Raw genomic sequence first — 8,344 nt, 5'->3', positions numbered from 1 at the left:
CGCCATGAGGCAAGAACACTGGAGGAATACCCCAGGCCTAAGGCAAGCCAAAACTCAAATAAATAACTACAACAAGAAGAGGTTCAAGGAACTTATTCAACTAGGGAAAAATTCACGTAGGATCGTTACCGGATTACTAACCGGGCACTGTAGACTGAAAAGTCACCTAGGTAAGATGGGAATAACCAGCAGTAGAACTTGCAGATTCTGCGACATATAGGACGAAACCCTAAACACATCATCGCAGACTGTCCGGCACTAGCAAGCATAAGAAGTAAAATCTTAGGAACCAGAACTCTTACACCTGAGCTCTTGGAAGAATCAACCCGTTAAAACTCCTCGACTTTATTCAAGGAAGTGGGTTGATATCTGAGCTGAAGGCTCTGAATGGGGGTACAATAGATCTTAAAGGTCGCGGTACACTAAACACCCCGATACTAATAATAACAGAGAATTAACAGAGGGAACTAAGATTCTATGCAAATCTACTGGAAGTGAAAATTTTAAGCACTTAACCCTAAAAAGTAAAAAAATATATATTTATCATAGCTCATTTTAAAGATAGTTAAATTGTCTTCAATGTAACATAAAGTGTTTTTATACCCTTGCAGAGGGTATTATAATTTCAGTCAGAAGTTTGCAACGCAGTGAAGGAGACATTTCCGACCCTTTAAGGTATATATATTCTTGATCAGTATCACTAGGAGAGTCGATCTAACCATGTCCGTCTGTCCGTCCGTCTGTCAGTCCGTCTGTCAGTCCGTCCGTCTGTCCGTACGTCTGTCGGACAACTACAGCTCACATAGGAACAATCGGACAAATAAAGGAAAAAAAATTATAACTTTGTTGTTTTTTAATTATTTTTTGTAGTTCTTCGAAAAATAGTAATGTTTAAATAATTCAGAATTACGGTTTAAATTTCATCAAAATCGGATGACTATATCATATAGCTCCTATAAAAACAATAATATATAAAAACATTTTGTTTGAAATGAAACTTTTCTATTTTGTAATTTTTTTTCAATTCTTTTAGACTTTGTAATAATTTGATAGTTTAGAAAAACGCTTTTAATTTTATTAAAATCGGAAAACTATATTATATAGCTGCCATAGAAATTATCGATTAATTAATCATCATATTAAATCATCATAGCTTCAAGTTTCTAAACATATACGCAAGTAAATCATAATTTTAAGAATATTTAGTTTTTGCAATAGCTGCAAGGGTATATGAACTTTGGCCTGCCGAAGTTGCTTCCTTTCTTGTTGGAAATATTTTTAATGAAATTGTGGTTCCATGGACACAGTGTATTCGAATCCGTGTGAAAACTGGAACAGGGCTGTATGTGGTATTTCACTTATAAGCACTTAACCCTAAAAAGTAAATATATATATAAATATCATAGCTCATTTTAAAGATAGTTAAAATGTCTTCAATGTAACAAATTGTGTTTTTAGATATATTTATACCCTTGCAGATGGTATTATAATTTCAGTCAGAAGTTTGCAACGCAGTGAAGGAGACATTTCCGACCCAATAAATTATATATATTCTTGATCAGCATCACTAGGCGAGTCGATCTAGCCATGTCCGTCTGTCCGTCCGTTTCCTCGCAAACTTGTCTCTCAGTTTAAAAACTATCTGCCTGAAACTTTCCCAAAAGTTGTCTTTCTATTGCACGTAGTATATAAGCATAGCATATAGCTCCCATGGGAACAATCGAAAAAATAAATAAAAAAATCTTATAACTTTGTTGTTTTTTAATTTTTTGTTTAGTTCTTCGACATATAGATATGGTTAAATATTTCAGAATTACGGTTTAAATTCCATCAAAATCGGACGACTATATCATATAGCTCCCATAGGAACAATCGGAAAAAAAATACAAAAAAAAATTATATCTTTGCTGTTTTTTAATTTCTTTTTTTAGTTCTTCGACATATAGTAATGGTTAAATATTTTAGAATTACGGTTTAAATTTCATCAATAATAAAAATATATAAAATAACTATCTAATAATTGAGCTGCAAATCATTATAGCTTCAATGTTTTTAAAAATATACGCAAGTAAATCATAATTTTAATGTTTAAAATACATTTAATTCTTGCAATAGCTGCAAGGGTATATGAACTTAGGCTTGCCGAAGTTTGCTTTTTTTCTTGTTTTAAATGAAATTGAGGCTACATGGACACAGTGTACAATACAATACTAAAGTGTTTTTTTGGTCTGGAAGAATGTTTGTAAACTGTTAAAACATGTATTGAGCTACCCTATAAACTACAAAACGATTAAAGTTTTTCATCCGAGAAAAAATCCCAAAACTGGTGCTTTTTCGGAGGTCTTAATGAGGGTCCCCCCTTAAGACCAAACCGCAACTTAGATTCCATGCAAATCTTTCGGAAGTAAAAATTGGAATAGGTATGGGGAAATTCGAATCCGTGTGAATCTTTCGGAAGTGAAAATTGGAACAGGGCTGTATGTGATATTTCACTTATAAGCTCTTAAACTCTAAAAAGTAAAAATATATTTATTTATCATAGCTCATTTTAAAGATAGTTAAATTGTCTTCAATGTAACAAAGTGTTTTTATACCCTTGCAGAGGGTATTATAATTTCAGTCAGAAGTTTGCAACGCAGTGAAGGAGACGTTTCCGACCCTATAAAGTATATATATTCTTGATCAGCATCACTAGGAGAGTCGATCTAGCCATGTCCGTCTGTCCGTCTGTCCGTCTGTCCGTCCGTTTATATGCAAACTAGTCTCTCAGTTTTAAAGCTATCTGCATGAAACTTTCCCAAAAGTTGTCTTTCTATTGCAGGTAGTATATAAGTCGGAACGAGCCGGATCGGACGACTATAGCATATAGCTCCCATAGGAACAATCGGAAAAATAAATGAAAAAAAATTATAACTTTGCTGTTTTTTAATTTTTTGTTTAGTTCTTCGACATATAGTAATGGTAAATATTTCCGATTTACGGTTTAAATTTCATCAAAATCGGACGACTATAGCATATAGCTCCCATAGGAACAATCGGAAAAATAAATGAAAAAAATTATAACTTTTCTGTTTTTTAATTTTTTGTTTAGTTCTTCGACATATAGCAATGTTTAATTATTTCAGAATTATGGTATAAATTTTATCAAAATCGGACGTCTATAGCATATAGCTCCCATAGAAATAATAAAAATATATAAAATAACTATCTAATAATTGAGCTGCAAATAATCATAGTTTCAATGTTTTTTTTTAGCACATACTCAAGTAAATCATAATTTAAATGTTTTCAAAAGTATTTAATTAATGCAATAGCTGCAAGGGTATATGAACTTCGGCTTGCCGAAGTTTGCTTTCCTTCTTGTTTGATATATTTTTAAATGAAATTGAGGTTCAATGGACACAGTGTACAATCCAATATTTAAAATGTTTTTTTTTTCTGGAATAATGTTTGTAAACTGTTTAAACATGTATTGAGCTACCCTATAAACTACAAAACGATTAAAGTTTTTCATCCGAGAAAAAATCCCAAAATTGGTGCTTTTTCGGAGGTCTTAATGAGGGTCCCCCCCTTAAGTCCAAACCGCAATTCTCGAGAGCTAAATCAAAATCACGCGCAGTCGGCAGGTTGTTTTGGTAGTTAACTTATCAAGGAATTAATTTTTAAAGGAATCACATCATGTTGCGGATCTGAATCCGTCAGCCAGATGCTTGGCGAAAAGTTCCCGTGAGTTTTTTGCGGAAGTTAACAGAGAATTAACAGAGGGAACTTAGATTCCGTGCAAATCTTTCACAAGTGAAAACTGGAGCAGGGTTGTATGTGATATTTCACTTTTAAGCACTTAACCCTAAAAAGTAAAAAAATATATATTTATCATAGCTCATTTTAAAGATAGTTAAATTGTCTTCAATGTAAAATAAAGTGTTTTTATACCCTTGCAGAGGGTATTATAACTTCAGTCAGAAGTTTGCAACGCAGTGAAGGAGACATTTCCGACCCTATAAAGTATATATTCTTGATCAGTATCACTAGGAGAGTCGATCTAACCATGTCCGTCTGTCCGTCCGTCTGTCAGTCCGTCCGTCTGTCAGTCCGTCCGTCTGTCCGTACGTCTGTCGGACAACTACAGCTCACATAGAAACAATCGGAAAAATAAAGGAAAAAAATTATAACTTTGTTGTTTTTTAATTTTTTTTTGTCGTTCTTCGACATATAGTAATGGTTAAAAATTCAGAATTACGGTTTAAATTTCATCAAAATCGGATGACTTGTTCTTTTTGTTTAGTTCTTCGACATATAGATATGGTTAAATATTTCAGAATTACGTTTTAAATTCCATCAAAATCGGACGACTATATCATATAGCTCCCATAGGAACAATCGGAAAAAAATACAAAAAAAAATTATATCTTTGCTGTTTTTTAATTTCTTTTTTTAGTTCTTCGACATATAGTAATGGTTAAATATTTTAGAATTACGGTTTAAATTTCATCAATAATAAAAATATATAAATTAACTATCTAATAATTGAGCTGCAAATCATCATAGCTTCAATGTTTTTAAAAATATACGCAAGTAAATCATAATTTTAATGTTTAAAATACATTTAATTCTTGGAATAGCTGCAAGGGTATATGAACTTAGGCTTGCCGAAGTTTGCTTTTTTTCTTGTTTTAAATGAAATTGAGGCTACATGGACACAGTGTACAATACAATACTAAAGTGTTTTTTTGGTCTGGAAGAATGTTTGTAAACTGTTAAAACATGTATTGAGCTACCCTATAAACTACAAAACGATTAAAGTTTTTCATCCGAGAAAAAATCCCAAATCTGGTGCTTTTTCGGAGGTCTTAATGAGGGTCCCCCCCCATAAGACCAAACCGCAACTTAGATTTCATGCAAATCTTTCGGAAGTAAAAATTGGAATAGGTATGGGGAAATTCAAATCCGTGTGAATCTTTCGGAAGTGAAAATTGGAACAGGGCTGTATGTGATATTTTACTTTTAAGCTCTTAAACTCTAAAAAGTAAAAATATATTTATTTATCATAGCTCATTTTAAAGATAGTTAAATTGTCTTCAATGTAACAAAGTGTTTTTTGATATATTTTTAAATGAAATTGAGGTTCAATGGACACAGTGTACAATCCAATATTTAAAATGTTTTTTTTTTCTGGAATAATGTTTGTAAACTGTTTAAACATGTATTGAGCTACCCTATAAACTACAAAACGATTAAAGTTTTTCATCCGAGAAAAAATCCCAAAATTGGTGCTTTTTCGGAGGTCTTAATGAGGGTCCCCCCCTTAAGTCCAAACCGCAATTCTCGAGAGCTAAATCAAAATCACGCGCAGTCGGCAGGTTGTTTTGGTAGTTAACTTATCAAGGAATTAATTTTTAAAGGAATCACATCATGTTGCGGATCTGAATCCGTCAGCCAGATGCTTGGCGAAAAGTTCCCGTGAGTTTTTTGCGGAAGTTAACAGAGAATTAACAGAGGGAACTTAGATTCCGTGCAAATCTTTCACAAGTGAAAACTGGAGCAGGGTTGTATGTGATATTTCACTTTTAAGCACTTAACCCTAAAAAGTAAAAAAATATATATTTATCATAGCTCATTTTAAAGATAGTTAAATTGTCTTCAATGTAAAATAAATTGTTTTTATACCCTTGCAGAGGGTATTATAACTTCAGTCAGAAGTTTGCAACGCAGTGAAGGAGACATTTCCGACCCTATAAAGTATATATATTCTTGATCAGTATCACTAGGAGAGTCGATCTAACCATGTCCGTCTGTCCGTCCGTCTGTCAGTCCGTCCGTCTGTCAGTCCGTCCGTCTGTCCGTACGTCTGTCGGACAACTACAGCTCACATAGAAACAATCGGAAAAATAAAGGAAAAAAATTATAACTTAGTTGTTTTTTAATTTTTTTTTGTCGTTCTTCGACATATAGTAATGGTTAAAAATTCAGAATTACGGTTTAAATTTCATCAAAATCGGATGACTTGTTCTTTTTGTTTAGTTCTTCGACATATAGATATGGTTAAATATTTCAGAATTACGTTTTAAATTCCATCAAAATCGGACGACTATATCATATAGCTCCCATAGGAACAATCGGAAAAAAATACAAAAAAAAATTATATCTTTGCTGTTTTTTAATTTCTTTTTTTAGTTCTTCGACATATAGTAATGGTTAAATATTTTAGAATTACGGTTTAAATTTCATCAATAATAAAAATATATAAATTAACTATCTAATAATTGAGCTGCAAATCATCATAGCTTCAATGTTTTTAAAAATATACGCAAGTAAATCATAATTTTAATGTTTAAAATACATTTAATTCTTGGAATAGCTGCAAGGGTATATGAACTTAGGCTTGCCGAAGTTTGCTTTTTTTCTTGTTTTAAATGAAATTGAGGCTACATGGACACAGTGTACAATACAATACTAAAGTGTTTTTTTGGTCTGGAAGAATGTTTGTAAACTGTTAAAACATGTATTGAGCTACCCTATAAACTACAAAACGATTAAAGTTTTTCATCCGAGAAAAAATCCCAAATCTGGTGCTTTTTCGGAGGTCTTAATGAGGGTCCCCCCCCATAAGACCAAACCGCAACTTAGATTTCATGCAAATCTTTCGGAAGTAAAAATTGGAATAGGTATGGGGAAATTCAAATCCGTGTGAATCTTTCGGAAGTGAAAATTGGAACAGGGCTGTATGTGATATTTTACTTTTAAGCTCTTAAACTCTAAAAAGTAAAAATATATTTATTTATCATAGCTCATTTTAAAGATAGTTAAATTGTCTTCAATGTAACAAAGTGTTTTTTGATATATTTTTAAATGAAATTGAGGTTCAATGGACACAGTGTACAATCCAATATTTAAAATGTTTCTTTTTTCTGGAATAATGTTTGTAAACTGTTTAAACATGTATTGAGCTACCCTATAAACTACAAAACGATTAAAGTTTTTCATCCGAGAAAAAATCCCAAAATTGGTGCTTTTTCGGAGGTCTTAATGAGGGTCCCCCCCTTAAGTCCAAACCGCAATTCTCGAGAGCTAAATCAAAATCACGCGCAGTCGGCAGGTTGTTTTGGTAGTTAACTTATCAAGGAATTAATTTTTAAAGGAATCACATCATGTTGCGGATCTGAATCCGTCAGCCAGATGCTTGGCGAAAAGTTCCCGTGAGTTTTTTGCGGAAGTTAACAGAGAATTAACAGAGGGAACTTAGATTCCGTGCAAATCTTTCACAAGTGAAAACTGGAGCAGGGTTGTATGTGATATTTCACTTTTAAGCACTTAACCCTAAAAAGTAAAAAAATATATATTTATCATAGCTCATTTTAAAGATAGTTAAATTGTCTTCAATGTAAAATAAATTGTTTTTATACCCTTGCAGAGGGTATTATAACTTCAGTCAGAAGTTTGCAACGCAGTGAAGGAGACATTTCCGACCCTATAAAGTATATATATTCTTGATCAGTATCACTAGGAGAGTCGATCTAACCATGTCCGTCTGTCCGTCCGTCTGTCAGTCCGTCCGTCTGTCAGTCCGTCCGTCTGTCCGTACGTCTGTCGGACAACTACAGCTCACATAGAAACAATCGGAAAAATAAAGGAAAAAAATTATAACTTTGTTGTTTTTTAATTTTTTTTTGTCGTTCTTCGACATATAGTAATGGTTAAAAATTCAGAATTACGGTTTAAATTTCATCAAAATCGGATGACTATATCATATAGCTCCTATAAAAACAATAATATATAAAAACATTTTGTTTGAAATGAAACTTTTCTATTTTGAAATTTTTTTTCAATTCTTTTAGACTTTGTAATTATTTGATAGTTTAGAAAAACGCTTTTAATGTTATTAAAATCGGAAAACTATAGTATATAGCTGCCAAAGGAATTATCGATTAATTAATCATCATATTAAATCATCATAGCTTCAAAGTTTCTAAACATATACGCAAGTAAATCATAATTTTAAGAATATTTAGTTTTTGCAATAGCTGCAAGGGTATATGAACTTTGGCCTGCCGAAGTTGCTTCCTTTCTTGTTGGAAATATTTTTAATGAAATTGTGGTTCCATGGACACAGTGTATTCGAATCCGTGTGAAAACTGGAACAGGGCTGTATGTGGTATTTCACTTATAAGCACTTAACCCTAAAAAGTAAATATATATATAAATATCATAGCTCATTTTAAAGATAGTTAAAATGTCTTCAATGTAACAAATTGTGTTTTTAGATATATTTATACCCTTGCAGATGGTATTATAATTTCAGTCAGAAGTTTGCAACGCAGTGAAGGAGACATTTCCGACCCAATAA

This window comes from Drosophila gunungcola, unplaced genomic scaffold (assembly GCF_025200985.1).
Source record: "Drosophila gunungcola strain Sukarami unplaced genomic scaffold, Dgunungcola_SK_2 000016F, whole genome shotgun sequence".
NCBI lineage: Eukaryota > Metazoa > Arthropoda > Insecta > Diptera > Drosophilidae > Drosophila > Drosophila gunungcola.
Note: the sequence above shows the minus strand (reverse complement) of the source record.